Below are 26,692 nucleotides of genomic sequence, written 5' to 3' on the forward strand. Positions count from 1 at the left end.
GATAAAACATATTTTTGATTGAGCAGTTATGAAACACTCTTTTTGTAGAAAATGCAAGTGGAGATTCGGAGCTCTAAGAGGGTAATAGTGGAAAAAGGAATGTCTTCAAATATAAACTACAAAGAATCATTCGGTGAAATTTCTTTCTGATCTGTGCATTCAGCTAACAGAGTTAAACCATACTTTCATTGAGCAGATCTGAACAATCTTTCTGTAGAAAATGCAACTGGACATTTGGAGCGCTAAGTGCGTAGTAGTGGAAAAAGGAATATATTCAAATATAAACTACACAGAAGCATTCTGTGAAACTTCTTTCTGATCTGAGCATTCAGCTAACAGAGTTAAACCATACTTTTGATTGAGCACTTTTGAAACACTCTGTCTGTAGAAAATGCAACTGGACATTCGTAGCGCTAAGTGGGTAATGGTGGAAAAAAGAATATGTTCAAATATAAACTACACAGAAGCATTGTATGAAACTTCTTTCTGTTCTGTGCATTCAACTAACAGAGTTGAACCTTACTTTTGATTGAGCCGTTCTGAAACACTCTTTCTGTGGAAACTGCAATTGGACATTCTGAGCGCTAAGAGGCCTATATTGGGAAAAAGAATGTGAACAAATAAAAACTACACAGAAGAATTGTGTGAAACTTCTTTCTGTTCTGTTTGTTCAACTAAAAGAGTTGAAACTTAGTTTTGATTGAGCCGTTCTGAAACACTCTTTCTGTAGAAAATGCAAGTGGAGATTCGGAGCGCTAAGAGGGTAATAGTGGAAAAAGGAATGTCTCCAAATATAAACTACACAGAATCATTCTGTGAAACTTCTTTCTGATCTGTGCATTCAGCTAACAGAGTTAAACCATACTTTTGATTGAGCAGATCTGAACACTCTTTCTGTAGAAAATGCAACTGGACATTTGGAGCGCTAAGAGAGTAGTAGTGGAAAAAGGAATATATTCAAATATCAACTACACAGAAGCATTCTGTGAAACTTCTTTCTGATCTGAGCATTCAGCTAACAGAGTTAAACCATACTTTTGATTGAGCAGTTTTGAAACACTCTGTCTGTAGAAAATGCAACTGGACATTCGTAGCGCTAAGTGGGTAATAGTGGAAAAAAGAATATGTTCAAATATAAACTACACAGAAGCATTGTATGAAACTTCTTTCTGTTCTGTGCATTCAACTAACAGAGTTGAACCTTCCTTTTGATTGAGCCTTTCTGAAACACTCTTTCTGTAGAAACTGCAATTGGACATTCTGAGCGCTAAGAGGCCTCTATTGGGAAAAATAATATCTTCAAATAAAAACTACACAGAAGCATTGTGTGAAACTTATTTCTGATATGTTCATTAAGCTAACAGAGTTAAACCATACTTTTGATTGCGCAGTTCTGAACACTCTTTCTGTAGAAAATGCAAGTGGACATTCGGAGCGCTAAGAGGGTAATAGTGGAAAAAGGAATATATTCAAATATAAACTACACAGTAGCATTCTGTGAAAATTCTTTCTGTTCTGTGCATTCAACTAACAGAGTTGAGCCTTACTTTTGATTGAGCCGTTCTGAAACACTCTTTCTGTAGAAACTGCCATTGGACATGCTAAGTGCTAAGAGGCCTAAATTGGGAAAAAGAATAACTTCAAATAAAAACTACACAGATGCATTCTGTGAAACTTATTTCTGATCTGTAAATTCAGTTAACAGAGATAAAACATATTTTTGATTGAGCAGTTATGAAACACTCTTTTTGTAGAAAATGCAAGTGGAGATTCGGAGCGCTAAGAGGGTAATAGTGGAAAAAGGAATGTCTTCAAATATAAACAACACAGAATCATTCGGTGAAACTTCTTTCTGATCTGTGCATTCAGCTAACAGAGTTAAACCATACTTTTGATTGAGCAGATCTGAACACTCTTTCTATAGAAAATGCAACTGGACATTTGGAGCGCTAAGAGCGTAGTAGTGGAAAAAGGAATATATTCAAATATAAACTACACAGAAGCATTCTGTGAAACTTCTTTCTGATCTGAGCATTCAGCTAACAGAGTTAAACCATACATTTGATTGAGCAGTTTTGAAACACTCTGTCTGTAGAAAATGCAACTGGACATTCGTAGCGCTAAGTGGGTAATAGTGGAAAAAAGAATATGTTCAAATATAAACTACACGGAAGCATTGTATGAAACTTCTTTCTGTTCTGGGCATTCAACTAACAGAGTTGAACCTTACTTTTGATTGAGCCGTTCTGAAACACTCTTTCTGTAGAAACTGCAATTGGACATTCTGAGCGCTAAGAGGCCTATATTGGGAAAAAGAATGTCTACAAATAAAAACTACACAGAAGAATTGTGTGAAACTTCTTTCTGTTCTGTTTGTTCAACTGAAAGAGTTGAACCTTAGTTTTCATTGAGCCGTTCTGAATCACACTTTCTGTAGAAAATGCAAGTGGAGATTCGGAGCGCTAAGAGGGTAATAGTGGAAAAAGGAATGTCTCCAAATATAAACTACACAGAATCATTCTGTGAAACTTCTTTCTGATCTGTGCATTCAGCTAACAGAATTAAAACATACTTTTGATTGAGCAGATCTGAACACTCTTTCTGTAGAAAATGCAACTGGACATTTGGAGCGCTAAGAGAGTAGTAGTGGAAAAAGGAATATATTCAAATATAAACTACACGGAAGCATTCTGTGAAACTTCTTTCTGATCTGAGCATTCAGCTAACAGAGTTAAACCATACTTTTGATTGAGCAGTTTTGAAACACTCTGTCTGTAGAAAATGCAACTGGACATTCGTAGCGCTAAGTGGGTAATAGTGGAAAAAAGTATATTTTCAAATATAAACTACACGGAAGCATTGTATGAAACTTCTTTCTGTTCTGTGCATTCAACTAACAGAGTTGAACCTGACTTTTGATTGAGCCTTTCTGAAACACTCTTTCTGTAGAAACTGCAATTCGACATTCTGAGCGCTAAGAGGCCTCTATTGGGAAAAATAATATCTTCAAATAAAAACTACACAGAAGCATTGTGTGAAACTTATTTCTGATATGTTCATTAAGCTAACAGAGTTAAACCATACTTTTGATTGCGCAGTTCTGAACACTCTTTCTGTAGAAAATGCAAGTGGACATTCGGAGCGCTAAGAGGGTAATAGTGGAAAAAGTAATATATTCAAATATAAACTACACAGTAGCAGTCTGTGAAAATTCTTTCTGTTCTGTGCGTTCAACTAACAGAGTTGAACCTTACTTTTGATTGAGCCGTTCTGAAACACTCTTTCTGTAGAAACTGCAATTGGACATGCTAAGCGCTAAGAGGCCTACATTGGGAAAAAGAATATCTTCAAATAAAAACTACACAGATGCATTCTGTGAAACTTATTTCTGATCTGTAAATTCAGTTAACAGAGATAAAACATATTTTTGATTGAGCAGTTATGAAACACTCTTTTTGTAGAAAATGCAAGTGGAGATTCGGAGCGCTAAGAGGGTAATAGTGGAAAAAGGAATATCTTCAAATATAAACTACACAGAATCATTCGGTGAAACTTCTTTCTGATCTGTGCATTCAGCTAACAGAGTTAAACCATACTTTTGATTGAGCAGATCTGAACACTCTTTCTGTAGAAAATGCAACTGGACATTTGGAGCGCTAAGAGCGTAGAAGTGGAAAAAGGAATATATTCAAATATAAACTACACAGAAGCATTGTATGAAACTTCTTTCTGTTCTGTGCATTCAACTAACAGAGTTGAACCTTACTTTTGATTGAGCCGTTCTGAAACACTCTTTCTGTAGAAACTGCAATTGGACATTCTGAGCGCTAAGAGGCCTATATTGGGAAAAAGAATGTCTACAAATAAAAACTACACAGAAGAATTGTGTGAAACTTCTTTCTGTTCTGTTTGTTCAACTGAAAGAGTTGAACCTTAGTTTTGATTGAGCCGTTCTGAAACACTCTTTCTGTAGAAAATGCAAGTGGAGATTCGGAGCGCTAAGAGGGTAATAGTGGAAAAAGGAATGTCTCCAAATATAAACTACACAGAATCATTCTGTGAAACTTCTTTCTGATCTGTGCATTCAGCTAAAAGAGTTAAACCATACTTTTGATTGAGCAGATCTGAACACTCTTTCTGTAGAAAATGCAACTGGACATTTGGAGCGCTAAGAGAGTAGTAGTGGAAAAAGGAATATATTCAAATATAAACTACACAGAAGCATTCTGTGAAACTTCTTTCTGATCTGAGCATTCAGCTAACAGAGTTAAACCATACTTTTGATTGAGCAGTTTTGAAACACTCTGTCTGTAGAAAATGCAACTGGACATTCGTAGCGCTAAGTGGGTAATAGTGGAAAAAAGAATATGTTCAAATATAAACTACACAGAAGCATTGTATGAAACTTCTTTCTGTTCTGTGCATTCAACTAACAGAGTTGAACCTTACTTTTGATTGAGCCTTTCTGAAACACTCTTTCTGTAGAAACTGCAATTGGACATTCTGAGCGCTAAGAGGCCTCTATTGGGAAAAATAATATCTTCAAATAAAAACTACACAGAAGCATTGTGTGAAACATATTTCTGATATGTTCATTAAGCTAACAGAGTTAAACCATACTTTTTATTGCGCAGTTCTGAACACTATTTCTGTAGAAAATGGAAGTGGACATTCGGAGCGCTAAGAGGGTAATAGTGGAAAAAGGAATATATTCAAATATAAACTACACAGTAGCATTCTGTGAAAATTCTTTCTGTTCTGTGCATTCAACTAACAGAGTTGAACCTTACTTTTGATTGAGCCGTTCTGAAACACTCTTTCTGTAGAAACTGCAATTGGACATGCTAAGCGCTAAGAGGCCTACATTGGGAAAAAGAATATCTTCAAATGAAAACTACACAGATGCATTCTGTGAAACTTATTTCTGATCTGTAAATTCAGTTAACAGAGATAAAACATATTTTTGATTGAGCAGTTATGAAACACTCTTTTTGTAGAAAATGCAAGTGGAGATTCGGAGCTCTAAGCGGGTAATAGTGGAAAAAGGAATGTCTTCAAATATAAACTACACAGAATCATTCGGTGAAATTTCTTTCTGATCTGTGCATTCAGCTAACAGAGTTAAACCATACTTTTGATTGAGCAGATCTGAACACTCTTTCTGTAGAAAATGCAACTGGACATTTGGAGCGCTAAGAGCGTAGTAGTGGAAAAAGGAATATATTCAAATATAAACTACACAGAAGCATTCTGTGAAACTTCTTTCTGATCTGAGCATTCAGCTAACAGAGTTAAACCATACTTTTGATTGAGCAGTTTTGAAACACTCTGTCTGTAGAAAATGCAACTGGACATTCGTAGCGCTAAGTGGGTAATGGTGGAAAAAAGAATATGTTCAAATATAAACTACACAGAAGCATTGTATGAAACTTCTTTCTGTTCTGTGCATTCAACTAACAGAGTTGAACCTTACTTTTGATTGAGCCGTTCTGAAACACTCTTTCTGTGGAAACTGCAATTGGACATTCTGAGCGCTAAGAGGCCTATATTGGGAAAAAGAATGTGAACAAATAAAAACTACACAGAAGAATTTTGTGAAACTTCTTTCTGTTCTGTTTGTTCAACTAAAAGAGTTGAACCTTAGTTTTGATAGAGCCGTTCTGAAACACTCTTTCTGTAGAAAATGCAAGTGGAGATTCGGAGCGCTAAGAGGGTAATAGTGGAAAAAGGAATGTCTCCAAATATAAACTACACAGAATCATTCTGTGAAACTTCTTTCTGATCTGTGCATTCAGCTAACAGAGTTAAACCATACTTTTGATTGAGCAGATCTGAACATTCTTTCTGTAGAAAATGCAACTGGACATTTGGAGCGCTAAGAGAGTAGTAGTGGAAAAAGGAATATATTCAAATATAAACTACACAGAAGCATTCTGTGAAACTTCTTTCTGATCTGAGCATTCAGCTAACAGAGTTAAACCATACTTTTGATTGAGCAGTTTTGAAACACTCTGTCTGTAGAAAATGCAACTGGACATTCGTAGCGCTAAGTGGGTAATAGTGGAAAAAAGAATATGTTCAAATATAAACTACACAGAAGCATTGTATGAAACTTCTTTCTGTTCTGTGCATTCAACTAACAGAGTTGAAACTTACTTTTGATTGAGCCTTTCTGAAACACTCTTTCTGTAGAAACTGCAATTGGACATTCTAAGCGCTAAGAGGCCTCTATTGTGTAAAATAATATCTTCAAATAAAAACTTCACAGAAGCATTGTGTGAAACTTATTTCTGATATGTTCATTAAGCTAACAGAGTTAAACCATACTTTTGATTGCGCAGTTCTGAACACTCTTTCTGTAGAAAATGCAAGTGGACATTCGGAGCGCTAAGAGGGTAATAGTGGAAAAAGGAATATATTCAAATATAAACTACACAGTAGCATTCTGTGAAAATTCTTTCTGTTCTGTGCGTTCAACTAACAGAGTTGAACCTTACTTTTGATTGAGCCGTTCTGAAACACTCTTTCTGTAGAAACTGCAATTGGACATGATAAGCGCTAAGAGGCCTACATTGGGAAAAAGAATATCTTCAAATAAAAACTACACAGATGCATTCTGTGAAAGTTATTTCTGATCTGTAAATTCAGTTAACAGAGACAAAACATATTCTTGATTGAGCAGTTATGAAACACTCTTTTTGTAGAAAATGCAAGTGGAGATTCGGAGAGCTAAGAGGGTAATAGTGGAAAAAGGAATGTCTTCAAATATAAACTACACAGAATCATTCGGTGAAACTTCTTTCTGATCTGTGCATTCAGCTAACAGAGTTAAACCATACTTTTGATTGAGCAGATCTGAACACTCTTTCGGTAGAAAATGCAACTGGACATTTGGAGCGCTAAGAGCGTAGTAGTGGAAAAAGGAATATATTCAAATATAAACTACACAGAAGCATTCTGTGAAACTTCTTTCTGATCTGAGCATTCAGCTAACAGAGTTAAACCATACTTTTGATTGAGCAGTTTTGGAACACTCTGTCTGTAGAAAATGCAACAGGACATTCGTAGCGCTAAGTGGGTAATAGTGGAAAAAAGAATATGTTTAAATATAAACTACACAGAAGCATTGTATGAAACTTCTTTCTGTTCTGTGCATTCAACTAACAGAGTTGAACCTTACTTTTGATTGAGCCGTTCTGAAACACTCTTTCTGTAGAAACTGCAATTGGACATTCTGAGCGCTAAGAGGCCTATATTGGGAAAAATAATATCTTCAAATAAAAACTACACAGAAGCATTGTGTGAAACTTATTTCTGATATGTTCATTAAGCTAACAGAGTTAAACCATACTTTTGATTGCGCAGTTCTGAACACTCTTTCTGTAGAAAATGCAAGTGGACATTCGGAGCGCTAAGAGGGTAATAGTGGAAAAAGGAATATATTCAAATATAAACTACACAGTAGCAGTCTGTGAAAATTCTTTCTGTTCTGTGCGTTCAACTAACAGAGTTGAACCTTACTTTTGATTGAGCCGTACTGAAACACTCTTTCTGTAGAAACTGCAATTGGACATGCTAAGAGCTAAGAGGCCTACATTGGGAAAAAGAATATCTTCAAATTAAAACTACACAGATGCATTCTGTGAAACTTCTTTCTGACCTGTAAATTCAGTTAACAGAGATAAAACATATTTTTGATTGAGCAGTTATGAAACACTCTTTTTGTAGAAAATGCAAGTGGAGATTCGGAGCGCTAAGTGGGTAATAGTGGAAAAAGGAATGTCTTCAAATATAAACTACACAGAATCATTCGGTGAAACTTCTTTCTGATCTGTGCATTCAGCTAACAGAGTTAAACCATACTTTTGATTGAGCAGATCTGAACACTCTTTCTGTAGAAAATGCAACTGGACATTTGGAGCGCTAAGAGCGTAGTAGTGGAAAAAGGAATATATTCAAATATAAACTACACAGAAGCATTCTGTGAAACTTCTTTCTGATCTGAGCATTCAGCTAACAGATTTAAACCATACTTTTGATTGAGCAGTTTTGAAACACTCTGTTTGTAGAAAATGCAACTGGACATTCGTAGCGCTAAGTGGGTAATAGTGGACATAAGAATATGTTCAAATATAAACTACACAGAAGCATTGTATGAAACTTCTTTCTGTTCTGTGCATTCAACTAACAGAGTTGAACCTTACTTTTGATTGAGCCGTTCTGAAACACTCTTTCTGTAGAAACTGCAATTGGACATTCTGAGCGCTAAGAGGCCTATATTGGGAAAAAGAATGTCTACAAATAAAAACTACACAGAAGAATTGTGTGAAACATCTTTCTGTTCTGTTTGTTCAACTAAAAGTGTTGAACATTAGTTTTGATTGAGCCGTTCTGAAACACTCTTTCTGTAGAAAATGCAAGTGGAGATTCGGAGCGCTAAGAGGGTAATAGTGGATAAAGGAATGTCTCCAAATATAAACTACACAGAATCATTGTGTGAAAATTCTTTCTGATCTGTGCATTCAGCTCACAGAGTTAAACCATACTTTTGATTGAGCAGATCTGAACACTGTTTCTGTAGAAAATGCAAGTGGACATTCGGAGCGCTAAGAGGGTAATAGTGGAAAAAGGAATATATTCAAATATAATCTACACAGTAGCATTCTGTGAAAATTCTTTCTGTTCTGTGCATTCAACTAACAGAGTTGAACCTTACTTTTGATTGAGCCGTTCTGAAACACTCTTTCTGTAGAAACTGCAATTGGACACGCTAAGCGCTAAGAGGCCTCTATTGGGAAAAATAATATCTTCAAATAAAAACTACACAGAAGCATTGTGTGAAACTTATTTCTGATATGTTCATTAAGCTAACAGAGTTAAACCCTACTTTTGATTGCGCAGTTCTGAACACTCTTTCTGTAGAAAATGCAAGTGGACATTCGGAGCGCTAAGAGGGTAATAGTGGAAAAAGGAATATATTCAAATATAAACTACACAGTAGCATTCTGTGAAAATTCTTTCTGTTCTGTGCATTCAACTAACAGAGTTGAACCTTACTTTTGATTGAGCCGTTCTGAAACACTCTTTCTGTAGAAACTGCAATTGGACATGCTAAGCGCTAAGAGGCCTACATTGGGAAAAAGAATATCTTCATATTAAAACTACACAGATGCATTCTGTGAAACTTATTTCTGATCTGTAAATTCAGTTAACAGAGATAAAACATATTTTTGATTGAGCAGTTATGAAACACTCTTTTTGTAGAAAATGCAAGTGGAGATTCGGAGCGCTAAGGGGGTAATAGTGGAAAAAGTAATGTCTTCAAATATAAACTACACAGAATCATTCGGTGAAACTTCTTTCTGATCTGTGCATTCAGCTAACAGAGTTAAACCATACTTTTGATTGAGCAGATCTGAACACTCTTTCTGTAGAAAATGCAACTGGACATTTGGAGCGCTAAGAGCGTAGTAGTGGAAAAAGGAATATATTCAAATATAAACTACACAGAAGCATTCTGTGAAACTTCTTTCTGATCTGAGCATTCAGCTAACAGAGTTAAACCATACTTTTGATTGAGCAGTTTTGAAACACTCTGTCTGTAGAAAATGCAACTGGACATTCGTAGCGCTAAGTGGGTAATAGTGGACAAAAGAATATGTTCAAATATAAACTACACAGAAGCATTGTATGAAACTTCTTTCTGTTCTGTGCATTCAACTAACAGAGTTGAACCCTAGTTTTGATTGAGCCGTTCTGAAACACTCTTTCTGTAGAAACTGAAATTGGACCTTCTGAGCGCTAAGATTCTTATATTGGGAAAAAGAATGTCTACAAATAAAAACTACACAGAAGAATTGTGTGAAACAACTTTCTGTTTGGTTTGTTCAACTAAAAGAGTTGAACATTAGTTTTGATTGAGCCGTTCTGAAACACTCTTTCTGTAGAAAATGCAAGTGGAGATTCGGAGCGCTAAGAGGGTAATAGTGGAAAAAGGAATGTCTCCAAATATAAACTACACAGAATCATTCTGTGAAACTTCTTTCTGATCTGTGCATTCAGCTAACAGAGTTAAACCATACTTTTGATTGAGCAGATCTGAACACTCTTTCTGTAGAAAATGCAACTGGACATTTGGAGCGCTAAGAGAGTAGTAGTGGAAAAAGGAATATATTCAAATATAAACTACACAGAAGCATTCTGTGAAACTTCTTTCTGATCTGAGCATTCAGCTAACAGAGTTAAACCATACTTTTGATTGAGCAGTTTTGAAACTCTCTGTCTGTAGAAAATGCAACTGGACATTCGTAGCGCTAAGTGGGTAATAGTGGACAAAAGAATATGTTCAAATATAAACTACACAGAAGCATTGTATGAAACTTCTTTCTGTTCTGTGCATTCAACTAACAGAGTTGAACCTTACTTTTGTTTGAGCCTTTCTGAAACACTCTTTCTGTAGAAACTGCAATTGGACATTCTGAGCGCTAAGAGGCCTCTATTGGGAAAAATAATCTCTTCAAATAAAAACTACACAGAAGCATTGTGTGAAACTTATTTCTGATATGTTCATTAAGCTAACAGAGTTAAACCATACTTTTGATTGCGCAGTTCTGAACACTCTTTCTGTAGAAAATGCAAGTGGACATTCGGAGCGCTAAGAGGGTAATAGTGGAAAAAGGAATACATACAAATATAAACTACACAGTAGCATTCTGTGAAAATTCTTTCTGTTCTGTGCATTCAACTAACAGAGTTGAACCTTACTTTGATTGATCCGTTCTGAAACACTCTTTCTGTAGAAACTGCAATTGGACATGCTAAGCGCTAAGAGGCCTACATTGGGAAAAAGAATATCTTCAAATAAAAACTACACAGATGCATTCTGTGAAACTTATTTCTGATCTGTAAATTCAGTTAACAGAGATAAAACATATTTTTGATTGAGCAGTTATGAAACACTCTTTTTGTAGAAAATGCAAGTGGAGATTCGGAGCGCTAAGGGGGTAATAGTGGAAAAAGGAATGTCTTCAAATATAAACTACACAGAATCATTCGGTGAAACTTCTTTCTGATCTGTGCATTCAGCTAACAGAGTTAAACCATACTCTTGATTGTGCAGATCTGAACACTCTTTCTGTAGAAAATGCAACTGGACATTTGGAGCGCTAAGAGCGTAGTAGTGGAAAAAGGAATATATTCAAATATAAACTACACAGAAGCATTCTGTGAAACTTCTTTCTGATCTGAGCATTCAGCTAACAGAGTTAAACCATACTTTTAATTGAGCTGTTTTGAAACACTCTGTCTGTAGAAAATGCAACTGGACATTCGTAGCGCTAAGTGGGTAATAGTGGACAAAAGAATATGTTCAAATATAAACTACACAGAAGCATTGTATGAAACTTCTTTCTGTTCTGTGCATTCAACTAACAGAGTTGAACCTTACTTTTGATTGAGCCGTTCTGAAACACTCTTTCTGTAGAAACTGCAATTGGACATTCTGAGCGCTAAGAGGCCTATATTGGGAAAAAGAATGTCTACAAATAAAAACTACACAGAAGAATTGTGTGAAACTTCTTTCTGTTCTGTTTGTTCAACTAAAAGAGTTGAACCTTAGTTTTGATTGATCCGTTCTGAAACACTCTTTCTGTAGAAAATGCAAGTGGAGATTCGGAGCGCTAAGAGGGTAATAGTGGAAAAAGGAATGTCTCCATATATAAACTACACAGAATCATTCTGTGAAACTTCTTTCTGATCTGTGCATTCAGCTAACAGAGTTAAACCATAATTTTGATTGAGCAGATCTGAACACTCTTTCTGTAGAAAATGCAACTGGACATTTGGAGCGCTAAGAGAGTAGTAGTGGAAAAAGGAATATATGCAAATATAAACTACACAGAAGCATTCTGTGAAACTTCTTTCTGATCTGAGCATTCAGCTAACAGAGTTAAACCATACTTTTGATTGAGCAGTTTTGAAACACTCTGTCTGTAGAAAATGCAACTGGACATTCGTAGCGCTAAGTGGGTAATAGTGGAAAAAAGAATATGTTCAAATATAAACTACACAGAAGCATTGTATGAAACTACTTTCTGTTCTGTGCATTCAACTAACAGAGTTGAACCTTACTTTTGATTGAGCCTTTCTGAAACACTCTTTCTGTAGAAACTGCAAATGGACATTCTGAGCGCTAAGAGTCCTCTATTGGGAAAAATAATATCTTCAAATAAAAACTACACAGAAGCATTGTGTGAAACTTATTTCTGATATGTTCATTAAGCTAACAGAGTTAAACCATACTTTTGATTGCGCAGTTCTGAACACTCTTTCTGTAGAAAATGCAAGTGGACATTCGGAGCGCTAAGAGGGTAATAGTGGAAAAAGGAATACATTCAAATATAAACTACACAGTAGCATTCTGTGAAAATTCTTTCTGTTCTGTGCATTCAACTAACAGAGTTGAACCTTACTTTGATTGATCCGTTCTGAAACACTCTTTCTGTAGAAACTGCAATTGGACATGCTAAGCGCTAAGAGGCCTACATTGGGAAAAAGAATATCTTCAAATAAAAACTACACAGATGCATTCTGTGAAACTTATTTCTGATCTGTAAATTCAGTTAACAGAGATAAAACATATTTTTGATTGAGCAGTTATGAAACACTCTTTTTGTAGAAAATGCAAGTGGAGATTCGGAGCGCTAAGGGGGTAATAGTGGAAAAAGGAATGTCTTCAAATATAAACTACACAGAATCATTCGGTGAAACTTCTTTCTGATCTGTGCATTCAGCTAACAGAGTTAAACCATACTCTTGATTGAGCAGATCTGAACACTCTTTCTGTAGAAAATGCAACTGGACATTTGGAGCGCTAAGAGCGTAGTAGTGGAAAAAGGAATATATTCAAATATAAACTACACAGAAGCATTCTGTGAAACTTCTTTCTGATCTGAGCATTCAGCTAACAGAGTTAAACCATACTTTTAATTGAGCAGTTTTGAAACACTCTGTCTGTAGAAAATGCAACTGGACATTCGTAGCGCTAAGTGGGTAATAGTGGACAAAAGAATATGTTCAAATATAAACTACACAGAAGCATTGTATGAAACTTCTTTCTGTTCTGTGCATTCAACTAACAGAGTTGAACCTTACTTTTGATTGAGCCGTTCTGAAACACTCTTTCTGTAGAAACTGCAATTGGACATTCTGAGCGCTAAGAGGCCTATATTGGGAAAAAGAATGTCTACAAATAAAAACTACACAGAAGAATTGTGTGAAACATCTTTGTGTTCTGTTTGTTCAACTAAAAGGGTTGAACCCTAGTTTTGATTGAGCCGTTCTGAAACACTCTTTCTGTAGAAAATGCAAGTGGAGATTCGGAGCGCTAAGAGGGTAATAGTGGAAAAAGGAATGTCTCCAAATATAAACTACACAGAATCATTCTGTGAAACTTCTTTCTGATCTGTGCATTCAGCTAACAGAGTTAAACCATACTTTTGATTGAGCAGATCTGAACACTCTTTCTGTAGAAAATGCAACTGGACATTTGGAGCGCTAAGAGAGTAGTAGTGGAAAAAGGAATATATTCAAATATAAACTACACAGAAGCATTCTGTGAAACATCTTTCTGATCTGAGCATTCAGCTAACAGAGTTAAACCATACTTTTGATTGAGCAGTTTTGAAATACTCTGTAGAAAATGCAACTGGACATTCGTAGCGCTAAGTGGGTAATAGTGGAAAAAAGAATATGTTCAAATATAAACTACACAGGAGCATTGTATGAAACTTCTTTCTGTTCTGTGCATTCAACTAACAGAGTTGAACCTTACTTTTGATTGAGCCGTTCTGAAACACTCTTTCTGTAGAAACTGCAATTGGACATTCTGAGCGCTAAGAGGCCTATATTGGGAAAAAGAATGTCTACAAATAAAAACTACACAGAAGAATTGTGTGAAACTTCTTTCTGTTCTGTTTGTTCAACTAAAAGAGTTGAACCTTAGTTTTGATTGAGCCGTTCTGAAACACTCTTTCTTTAGAAAATGCAAGTGGAGATTCGGAGCGCTAAGAGGGTAATAGTGGAAAAAGGAATGTCTCCATATATAAACTACACAGAATCATTCTGTGAAACTTCTTTCTGATCTGTGCATTCAGCTAACAGAGTCAAACCATACTTTTGATTGAGCAGATCTGAACACTCTTTCTGTAGAAAATGCAACTGGACATTTGGAGCGCTAAGAGAGTAGTAGTGGAAAAAGGAATATATGCAAATATAAACTACACAGAATCATTCTGTGAAACTTCTTTCTGATCTGAGCATTCAGCTAACAGAGTTAAACCACACTTTTGATTGAGCAGTTTTGAAACACTCTGTCTGTAGAAAATGCAACTGGACATTCGTAGCGCTAAGTGGGTAATAGTGGAAAAAAGAATATGTTCAAATATAAACTACACAGAAGCATTGTATGAAACTTCTTTCTGTTCTGTGCATTCAACTAACAGAGTTGAACCTTACTTTTGATTGAGCCTTTCTGAAACACTCTTTCTGTAGAAACTGCAATTGGACATTCTGAGCGCTAAGAGGCCTCCATTGGGAAAAATAATATCTTCAAATAAAAACTACACAGAAGCATTGTGTGAAACTTATTTCTGATATGTTCATTAAGCTAACAGAGTTAAACCATACTTTTGATTGCGCAGTTCTGAACACTCTTTCTGTAGAAAATGCAAGTGTACATTCGGAGCGCTAAGAGGGTAATAGTGGAAAAAGGAATATATTCAAATATAAACTACACAGTAGCATTCTGTGAAAATTCTTTCTGTTCTGTGCATTCAACTAACAGAGTTGAACCTTACTTTTGATTGAGCCGTTCTGAAACACTCTTTCTGTAGAAACTGCAATTGGACATGCTAAGCGCTAAGAGGCCTACATTGGGAAAAAGAATATCTTCAAATAAAAACTACACAGATGCATTCTGTGAAACTTATTTCTGATCTGTAAATTCAGTTAACAGAGATAAAACATATTTTTGATTGTGCAGTTATGAAACACTCTTTTTGTAGAAAATGCAAGTGGAGATTCGGAGCGCTAAGGGGGTAATAGTGGAAAAAGGAATGACTTCAAATATAAACTACACAGAATCATTCGGTGAAACTTCTTTCTGATCTGTGCATTCAGCTAACAGAGTTAAACCATACTTTTGATTGAGCAGATCTGAACACTCTTTCTGTAGAAAATGCAACTGGACATTTGGAGCGCTAAGAGCGTAGTAGTGGAAAAAGGAATATATTCAAATATAAACTACACAGAAGCATTCTGTGAAACTTCTTTCTGATCTGAGCATTCAGCTAACAGAGTTAAACCATACTTTTGATTGAGCAGTTTTGAAACACTCTGTCTGTAGAAAATGCAACTGGACATTCGTAGCGCTAAGTGGGTAATAGTGGACAAAAGAATATGTTCAAATATACACTACACAGAAGCATTGTATGAAACTTCTTTCTGTTCTGTGCATTCAACTAACAGAGTTGAACCTTACTTTTGATTGAGCCGTTCTGAAACACTCTTTCTGCAGAAACTGCAATTGGACATTCTGAGCGCTAAGAGGCCTATACTGGGAGAAAGAATGTCTACAAATAAAAACTACACAGAAGAATTGTGTGAAACTTCTCTCTGTTCTGTTTGTTCAAGTAAAAGAGTTGAACCTTAGTTTTGATTGAGCCGTTCTGAAACACTCTTTCTGTAGAAAATGCAAGTGGAGATTTGGAGCGCTAAGAGGGTAATAGTGGAAAAAGGAATGTCTTCAAATATAAACTACACAGAATCATTCGGTGAAACTTCTTTCTGATCTGTGCATTCAGCTAACAGAGTTAAACCATACTCTTGATTGAGCAGATCTGAACACTCTTTCTGTAGAAAATGCAACTGGACATTTGGAGCGCTAAGAGCGTAGTAGTGGAAAAAGGAATATATTCAAATATAAACTACACAGAAGCATTCTGTGAAACTTCTTTCTGATCTGAGCATTCAGCTAACAGAGTTAAACCATACTTTTGATTGAGCAGTTTTGAAACACTCTGTCTGTAGAAAATGCAACTGGACATTCGTAGCGCTAAGTGGGTAATAGTGGACAAAAGAATATGTTCAAATATAAACTACACAGAAGCATTGTATGAAACTTCTTTCTGTTCTGTGCATTCAACTAACAGAGTTGAACCTTACTTTTGATTGAGCCTTTCTGAAACACTCTTTCTGTAGAAACTGCAATTGGACATTCTGAGCGCTAAGAGGCCTATATTGGGAAAAAGAATGTCTACAAATAAAAACTACACAGAAGAATTGTGTGAAACTTCTTTCTGTTCTGTTTGTTCAACTAAAAGAGTTGAACCTTAGTTTTGATTGATCCGTTCTGAAACACTCTTTCTGTAGAAAATGCAAGTGGAGATTCGGAGCGCTAAGAGGGTAATAGTGGAAAAAGGAATGTCTCCATATATAAACTACACAGAATCATTCTGTGAAACTTCTTTCTGATCTGTGCATTCAGCTAACAGAGTTAAACCATAATTTTGATTGAGCAGATCTGAACACTCTTTCTGTAGAAAATGCAACTGGACATTTGGAGCGCTAAGAGAGTAGTAGTGGAAAAAGGAATATATGCAAATATAAACTACACAGAAGCATTCTGTGAAACTTCTTTCTGATCTGAGCATTCAGCTAACAGAGTTAAACCATACTTTTGATTGAGCAGTTTTGAAACACTCTGTCTGTAGAAAATGCAACTGGACATTCGTAGCGCTAAGTGGGTAATAGTGGAAAAAAGAATATGTTCAAATATAAACTACACAGAAGCATTGTATGAAACTACTTTCTGTTCTGTGCATTCAACTAACAGAGTTGAACCTTACTTTTGATTGAGCCTTTCTGAAACACTCTTTCTGTAGAAACTGCAAATGGACATTCTGAGCGCTAAGAGTCCTCTATTGGGAAAAATAATATCTTCAAATAAAAACTACACAGAAGCATTGTGTGAAACTTATTTCTGATATGTTCATTAAGCTAACAGAGTTAAACCATACTTTTGATTGCGCAGTTCTGAACACTCTTTCTGTAGAAAATGCAAGTGGACATTCGGAGCGCTAAGAGGGTAATAGTGGAAAAAGGAATACATTCAAATATAAACTACACAGTAGCATTCTGTGAAAATTCTTTCTGTTCTGTGCATTCAACTAACAGAGTTGAACCTTACTTTGATTGATCCGTTCTGAAACACTCTTTCTGTAGAAACTGCAATTGGACATGCTAAGCGCTAAGAGGCCTACATTGGGAAAAAGAATATCTTCAAATAAAAACTACACAGATGCATTCTGTGAAACTTATTTCTGATCTGTAAATTCAGTTAACAGAGATAAAACATATTTTTGATTGAGCAGTTATGAAACACTCTTTTTGTAGAAAATGCAAGTGGAGATTCGGAGCGCTAAGGGGGTAATAGTGGAAAAAGGAATGTCTTCAAATATAAACTACACAGAATCATTCGGTGAAACTTCTTTCTGATCTGTGCATTCAGCTAACAGAGTTAAACCATACTCTTGATTGAGCAGATCTGAACACTCTTTCTGTAGAAAATGCAACTGGACATTTGGAGCGCTAAGAGCGTAGTAGTGGAAAAAGGAATATATTCAAATATAAACTACACAGAAGCATTCTGTGAAACTTCTTTCTGATCTGAGCATTCAGCTAACAGAGTTAAACCATACTTTTAATTGAGCAGTTTTGAAACACTCTGTCTGTAGAAAATGCAACTGGACATTCGTAGCGCTAAGTGGGTAATAGTGGACAAAAGAATATGTTCAAATATAAACTACACAGAAGCATTGTATGAAACTTCTTTCTGTTCTGTGCATTCAACTAACAGAGTTGAACCTTACTTTTGATTGAGCCGTTCTGAAACACTCTTTCTGTAGAAACTGCAATTGGACATTCTGAGCGCTAAGAGGCCTATATTGGGAAAAAGAATGTCTACAAATAAAAACTACACAGAAGAATTGTGTGAAACTTCTTTCTGTTCTGTTTGTTCAACTAAAAGAGTTGAACCTTAGTTTTGATTGAGCCGTTCTGAAACACTCTTTCTGTAGAAAATGCAAGTGGAGATTCAGAGCGCTAAGAGGGTAATAGTGGAAAAAGGAATGTCTCCATATATAAACTACACAGAATCATTCTGTGAAACTTCTTTCTGATCTGTGCATTCAGCTAACAGAGTTAAACCATAATTTTGATTGAGCAGATCTGAACACTCTTTCTGTAGAAAATGCAACTGGACATTTGGAGCGCTAAGAGAGTAGTAGTGGAAAAAGGAATATATGCAAATATAAACTACACAGAAGCATTCTGTGAAACTTCATTCTGATCTGAGCATTCAGCTAACAGAGTTAAACCATACTTTTGATTGAGCAGTTTTGAAACACTCTGTCTGTAGAAAATGCAACTGGACATTCGTAGCGCTAAGTGGGTAATAGTGGAAAAAAGAATATGTTCAAATATAAACTACACAGAAGCATTGTATGAAACTACTTTCTGTTCTGTGCATTCAACTAACAGAGTTGAACCTTACTTTTGATTGAGCCTTTCTGAAACACTCTTTCTGTAGAAACTGCAAATGGACATTCTGAGCGCTAAGAGGCCTCTATTGGGAAAAATAATATCTTCAAATAAAAACTACACAGAAGCATTGTGTGAAACTTATTTCTGATATGTTCATTAAGCTAACAGAGTTAAACCATACTTTTGATTGCGCAGTTCTGAACACTCTTTCTGTAGAAAATGCAAGTGGACATTCGGAGCGCTAAGAGGGTAATAGTGGAAAAAGGAATATATTCAAATATAAACTACACAGTAGCATTCTGTGAAAATTCTTTCTGTTCTGTGCATTCAACTAACAGAGTTGAACCTTACTTTTGATTGAGCCGTTCTGAAACACTCTTTCTGTAGAAACTGCAATAGGACATGCTAAGCGCTAAGAGGCCTACATTGGGAAAAAGAATATCTTCAAATAAAAACTACACAGATGCATTCTGTGAAACTTATTTCTGATCTGTAAATTCAGTTAACAGAGATAAAACATATTTTTGATTGAGCAGTTATGAAACACTCTTTTTGTAGAAAATGCAAGTGGAGATTCGGAGCGCTAAGGGGGTAATAGTGGAAAAAGGAATGTCTTCAAATATAAACTACACAGAATCATTCGGTGAAACTTCTTTCTGATCTGTGCATTCAGCTAACAGAGTTAAACCATACTCTTGATTGAGCAGATCTGAACACTCTTTCTGTAGAAAATGCAACTGGACATTTGGAGCGCTAAGAGCGTAGTAGTGGAAAAAGGAATATATTCAAATATAAACTACACAGAAGCATTCTGTGAAACTTCTTTCTGATCTGAGCATTCAGCTAACAGACTTAAACCATACTTTTAATTGAGCAGTTTTGAAACACTCTGTCTGTAGAAAATGCAACTGGACATTCGTAGCGCTAAGTGGGTAATAGTGGACAAAAGAATATGTTCAAATATAAACTACACAGAAGCATTGTATGAAACTTCTTTCTGTTCTGTGCATTCAACTAACAGAGTTGAACCTTACTTTTGATTGAGCCGTTCTGAAACACTCTTTCTGTAGAAACTGCAATTGGACATTCTGAGCGCTAAGAGGCCTATATTGGGAAAAAGAATGTCTACAAATAAAAACTACACAGAAGAATTGTGTGAAACTTCTTTCTGTTCTGTTTGTTCAACTAAAAGAGTTGAACCTTAGTTTTGATTGAGCCGTTCTGAAACACTCTTTCTGTAGAAAATGCAAGTGGAGATTCGGAGCGCTAAGAGGGTAATAGTGGAAAAAGGAATGTCTCCATATATAAACTACACAGAATCATTCTGTGAAACTTCTTTCTGATCTGTGCATTCAGCTAACAGAGTTAAACCATACTTTTGATTGAGCAGATCTGAACACTCTTTCTGTAGAAAATGCAACTGGACATTTGGAGCGCTAAGAGCGTAGTAGTGGAAAAAGGAATATATTCAAATATAAACTACACAGAAGCATTCTGTGAAACTTCTTTCTGATCTGAGCATTCAGCTAACAGAGTTAAACTATACTTTTGATTGAGCAGTTTTGAAACACTCTGTCTGTAGAAAATGCAACTGGACATTCGTAGCGCTAAGTGGGTAATAGTGGAAAAAAGAATATGTTCAAATATAAACTACACAGAAGCATTGTATGAAACTACTTTATGTTCTGTGCACTCAACTAACAGAGTTGAACCTTACTTTTGATTGAGCCGTTCTGAAACACTCTTTATGTAGAAACTGCAATTGGACATTCTGAGCGCTAAGAGGCCTATATTGGGAAAAAGAATGTCTACAAATAAAAACTACACAGAAGAATTGTGTGAAACATCTTTGTGTTCTGTTTGTTCAACTAAAAGGGTTGAACCCTAGTTTTGATTGAGCCGTTCTGAAACACTCTTTCTGTAGAAAATGCAAGTGGAGATTCGGAGCGCTAAGAGGGTAATAGTGGAAAAAGGAATGTCTCCAAATATAAACTACACAGAATCATTCTGTGAAACTTCTTTCTGATCTGTGCATTCAGCTAACAGAGTTAAACCATACTTTTGATTGAGCAGATCTGAACACTCTTTCTGTAGAAAATGCAACTGGACATTTGGAGCGCTAAGAGAGTAGTAGTGGAAAAAGGAATATATTCAAATATAAACTACACAGAAGCATTCTGTGAAACATCTTTCTGATCTGAGCATTCAGCTAACAGAGTTAAACCATACTTTTGATTGAGCAGTTTTGAAATACTCTGTAGAAAATGCAACTGGACATTCGTAGCGCTAAGTGGGTAATAGTGGAAAAAAGAATATGTTCAAATATAAACTACACAGGAGCATTGTATGAAACTTCTTTCTGTTCTGTGCATTCAACTAACAGAGTTGAACCTTACTTTTGATTGAGCCGTTCTGAAACACTCTTTCTGTAGAAACTGCAATTGGACATTCTGAGCGCTAAGAGGCCTATATTGGGAAAAAGAATGTCTACAAATAAAAACTACACAGAAGAATTGTGTGAAACTTCTTTCTGTTCTGTTTGTTCAACTAAAAGAGTTGAACCTTAGTTTTGATTGAGCCGTTCTGAAACACTCTTTCTATAGAAAATGCAAGTGGAGATTCGGAGCGCTAAGAGGGTAATAGTGGAAAAAGGAATGTCTCCATATATAAACTACACAGAATCATTCTGTGAAACTTCTTTCTGATCTGTGCATTCAGCTAACAGAGTCAAACCATACTTTTGATTGAGCAGATCTGAACACTCTTTCTGTAGAAAATGCAACTGGACATTTGGAGCGCTAAGAGAGTAGTAGTGGAAAAAGGAATATATGCAAATATAAACTACACAGAATCATTCTGTGAAACTTCTTTCTGATCTGAGCATTCAGCTAACAGAGTTAAACCACACTTTTGATTGAGCAGTTTTGAAACACTCTGTCTGTAGAAAATGCAACTGGACATTCGTAGCGCTAAGTGGGTAATAGTGGAAAAAAGAATATGTTCAAATATAAACTACACAGAAGCATTGTATGAAACTTCTTTCTGTTCTGTGCATTCAACTAACAGAGTTGAACCTTACTTTTGATTGAGCCTTTCTGAAACACTCTTTCTGTAGAAACTGCAATTGGACATTCTGAGCGCTAAGAGGCCTCCATTGGGAAAAATAATATCTTCAAATAAAAACTACACAGAAGCATTGTGTGAAACTTATTTCTGATATGTTCATTAAGCTAACAGAGTTAAACCATACTTTTGATTGCGCAGTTCTGAACACTCTTTCTGTAGAAAATGCAAGTGTACATTCGGAGCGCTAAGAGGGTAATAGTGGAAAAAGGAATATATTCAAATATAAACTACACAGTAGCATTCTGTGAAAATTCTTTCTGTTCTGTGCATTCAACTAACAGAGTTGAACCTTACTTTTGATTGAGCCGTTCTGAAACACTCTTTCTGTAGAAACTGCAATTGGACATGCTAAGCGCTAAGAGGCCTACATTGGGAAAAAGAATATCTTCAAATAAAAACTACACAGATGCATTCTGTGAAACTTATTTCTGATCTGTAAATTCAGTTAACAGAGATAAAACATATTTTTGATTGTGCAGTTATGAAACACTCTTTTTGTAGAAAATGCAAGTGGAGATTCGGAGCGCTAAGGGGGTAATAGTGGAAAAAGGAATGACTTCAAATATAAACTACACAGAATCATTCGGTGAAACTTCTTTCTGATCTGTGCATTCAGCTAACAGAGTTAAACCATACTTTTGATTGAGCAGATCTGAACACTCTTTCTGTAGAAAATGCAACTGGACATTTGGAGCGCTAAGAGCGTAGTAGTGGAAAAAGGAATATATTCAAATATAAACTACACAGAAGCATTCTGTGAAACTTCTTTCTGATCTGAGCATTCAGCTAACAGAGTTAAACCATACTTTTGATTGAGCAGTTTTGAAACACTCTGTCTGTAGAAAATGCAACTGGACATTCGTAGCGCTAAGTGGGTAATAGTGGACAAAAGAATATGTTCAAATATACACTACACAGAAGCATTGTATGAAACTTCTTTCTGTTCTGTGCATTCAACTAACAGAGTTGAACCTTACTTTTGATTGAGCCGTTCTGAAACACTCTTTCTGCAGAAACTGCAATTGGACATTCTGAGCGCTAAGAGGCCTATACTGGGAGAAAGAATGTCTACAAATAAAAACTACACAGAAGAATTGTGTGAAACTTCTTTCTGTTCTGTTTGTTCAAGTAAAAGAGTTGAACCTTAGTTTTGATTGAGCCGTTCTGAAACACTCTTTCTGTAGAAAATGCAAGTGGAGATTTGGAGCGCTAAGAGGGTAATAGTGGAAAAAGGAATGTCTTCAAATATAAACTACACAGAATCATTCGGTGAAACTTCTTTCTGATCTGTGCATTCAGCTAACAGAGTTAAACCATACTCTTGATTGAGCAGATCTGAACACTCTTTCTGTAGAAAATGCAACTGGACATTTGGAGCGCTAAGAGCGTAGTAGTGGAAAAAGGAATATATTCAAATATAAACTACACAGAAGCATTCTGTGAAACTTCTTTCTGATCTGAGCATTCAGCTAACAGAGTTAAACCATACTTTTGATTGAGCAGTTTTGAAACACTCTGTCTGTAGAAAATGCAACTGGACATTCGTAGCGCTAAGTGGGTAATAGTGGACAAAAGAATATGTTCAAATATAAACTACACAGAAGCATTGTATGAAACTTCTTTCTGTTCTGTGCATTCAACTAACAGAGTTGAACCTTACTTTTGATTGAGCCTTTCTGAAACACTCTTTCTGTAGAAACTGCAATTGGACATTCTGAGCGCTAAGAGGCCTATATTGGGAAAAAGAATGTCTACAAATAAAAACTACACAGAAGAATTGTGTGAAACTTCTTTCTGTTCTGTTTGTTCAACTAAAAGAGTTGAACCTTAGTTTTGATTGATCCGTTCTGAAACACTCTTTCTGTAGAAAATGCAAGTGGAGATTCGGAGCGCTAAGAGGGTAATAGTGGAAAAAGGAATGTCTCCATATATAAACTACACAGAATCATTCTGTGAAACTTCTTTCTGATCTGTGCATTCAGCTAACAGAGTTAAACCATAATTTTGATTGAGCAGATCTGAACACTCTTTCTGTAGAAAATGCAACTGGACATTTGGAGCGCTAAGAGAGTAGTAGTGGAAAAAGGAATATATGCAAATATAAACTACACAGAAGCATTCTGTGAAACTTCTTTCTGATCTGAGCATTCAGCTAACAGAGTTAAACCATACTTTTGATTGAGCAGTTTTGAAACACTCTGTCTGTAGAAAATGCAACTGGACATTCGTAGCGCTAAGTGGGTAATAGTGGAAAAAAGAATATGTTCAAATATAAACTACACAGAAGCATTGTATGAAACTACTTTCTGTTCTGTGCATTCAACTAACAGAGTTGAACCTTACTTTTGATTGAGCCTTTCTGAAACACTCTTTCTGTAGAAACTGCAAATGGACATTCTGAGCGCTAAGAGTCCTCTATTGGGAAAAATAATATCTTCAAATAAAAACTACACAGAAGCATTGTGTGAAACTTATTTCTGATATGTTCATTAAGCTAACAGAGTTAAACCATACTTTTGATTGCGCAGTTCTGAACACTCTTTCTGTAGAAAATGCAAGTGGACATTCGGAGCGCTAAGAGGGTAATAGTGGAAAAAGGAATACATTCAAATATAAACTACACAGTAGCATTCTGTGAAAATTCTTTCTGTTCTGTGCATTCAACTAACAGAGTTGAACCTTACTTTGATTGATCCGTTCTGAAACACTCTTTCTGTAGAAACTGCAATTGGACATGCTAAGCGCTAAGAGGCCTACATTGGGAAAAAGAATATCTTCAAATAAAAACTACACAGATGCATTCTGTGAAACTTATTTCTGATCTGTAAATTCAGTTAACAGAGATAAAACATATTTTTGATTGAGCAGTTATGAAACACTCTTTTTGTAGAAAATGCAAGTGGAGATTCGGAGCGCTAAGGGGGTAATAGTGGAAAAAGGAATGTCTTCAAATATAAACTACACAGAATCATTCGGTGAAACTTCTTTCTGATCTGTGCATTCAGCTAACAGAGTTAAACCATACTCTTGATTGAGCAGATCTGAACACTCTTTCTGTAGAAAATGCAACTGGACATTTGGAGCGCTAAGAGCGTAGTAGTGGAAAAAGGAATATATTCAAATATAAACTACACAGAAGCATTCTGTGAAACTTCTTTCTGATCTGAGCATTCAGCTAACAGAGTTAAACCATACTTTTGATTGAGCAGTTTTGAAACACTCTGTCTGTAGAAAATGCAACTGGACATTCGTAGCGCTAAGTGGGTAATAGTGGACAAAAGAATATGTTCAAATATAAACTACACAGAAGCATTGTATGAAACTTCTTTCTGTTCTGTGCATTCAACTAACAGAGTTGAACCTTACTTTTGATTGAGCCGTTCTGAAACACTCTTTCTGTAGAAACTGCAATTGGACATTCTGAGCGCTAAGAGGCCTATATTGGGAAAAAGAATGTCTACAAATAAAAACTACACAGAAGAATTGTGTGAAACTTCTTTCTGTTCTGTTTGTTCAACTAAAAGAGTTGAACCTTAGTTTTGATTGAGCCGTTCTGAAACACTCTTTCTGTAGAAAATGCAAGTGGAGATTCAGAGCGCTAAGAGGGTAATAGTGGAAAAAGGAATGTCTCCATATATAAACTACACAGAATCATTCTGTGAAACTTCTTTCTGATCTGTGCATTCAGCTAACAGAGTTAAACCATAATTTTGATTGAGCAGATCTGAACACTCTTTCTGTAGAAAATGCAACTGGACATTTGGAGCGCTAAGAGAGTAGTAGTGGAAAAAGGAATATATGCAAATATAAACTACACAGAAGCATTCTGTGAAACTTCTTTCTGATCTGAGCATTCAGCTAACAGAGTTAAACCATACTTTTGATTGAGCAGTTTTGAAACACTCTGTCTGTAGAAAATGCAACTGGACATTCGTAGCGCTAAGTGGGTAATAGTGGAAAAAAGAATATGTTCAAATATAAACTACACAGAAGCATTGTATGAAACTACTTTCTGTTCTGTGCATTCAACTAACAGAGTTGAACCTTACTTTTGATTGAGCCTTTCTGAAACACTCTTTCTGTAGAAACTGCAAATGGACATTCTGAGCGCTAAGAGGCCTCTATTGGGAAAAATAATATCTTCAAATAAAAACTACACAGAAGCATTGTGTGAAACTTATTTCTGATATGTTCATTAAGCTAACAGAGTTAAACCATACTTTTGATTGCGCAGTTCTGAACACTCTTTCTGTAGAAAATGCAAGTGGACATTCGGAGCGCTAAGAGGGTAATAGTGGAAAAAGGAATATATTCAAATATAAACTACACAGTAGCATTCTGTGAAAATTCTTTCTGTTCTGTGCATTCAACTAACAGAGTTGAACCTTACTTTTGATTGAGCCGTTCTGAAACACTCTTTCTGTAGAAACTGCAATAGGACATGCTAAGCGCTAAGAGGCCTACATTGGGAAAAAGAATATCTTCAAATAAAAACTACACAGATGCATTCTGTGAAACTTATTTCTGATCTGTAAATTCAGTTAACAGAGATAAAACATATTTTTGATTGAGCAGTTATGAAACACTCTTTTTGTAGAAAATGCAAGTGGAGATTCGGAGCGCTAAGGGGGTAATAGTGGAAAAAGGAATGTCTTCAAATATAAACTACACAGAATCATTCGGTGAAACTTCTTTCTGATCTGTGCATTCAGCTAACAGAGTTAAACCATACTCTTGATTGAGCAGATCTGAACACTCTTTCTGTAGAAAATGCAACTGGACATTTGGAGCGCTAAGAGCGTAGTAGTGGAAAAAGGAATATATTCAAATATAAACTACACAGAAGCATTCTGTGAAACTTCTTTCTGATCTGAGCATTCAGCTAACAGACTTAAACCATACTTTTAATTGAGCAGTTTTGAAACACTCTGTCTGTAGAAAATGCAACTGGACATTCGTAGCGCTA

The sequence above is a fragment of the Symphalangus syndactylus genome, chromosome 2 (assembly GCF_028878055.3).
Source record: "Symphalangus syndactylus isolate Jambi chromosome 2, NHGRI_mSymSyn1-v2.1_pri, whole genome shotgun sequence".
NCBI classification, from domain to species: Eukaryota; Metazoa; Chordata; class Mammalia; order Primates; family Hylobatidae; genus Symphalangus; species Symphalangus syndactylus.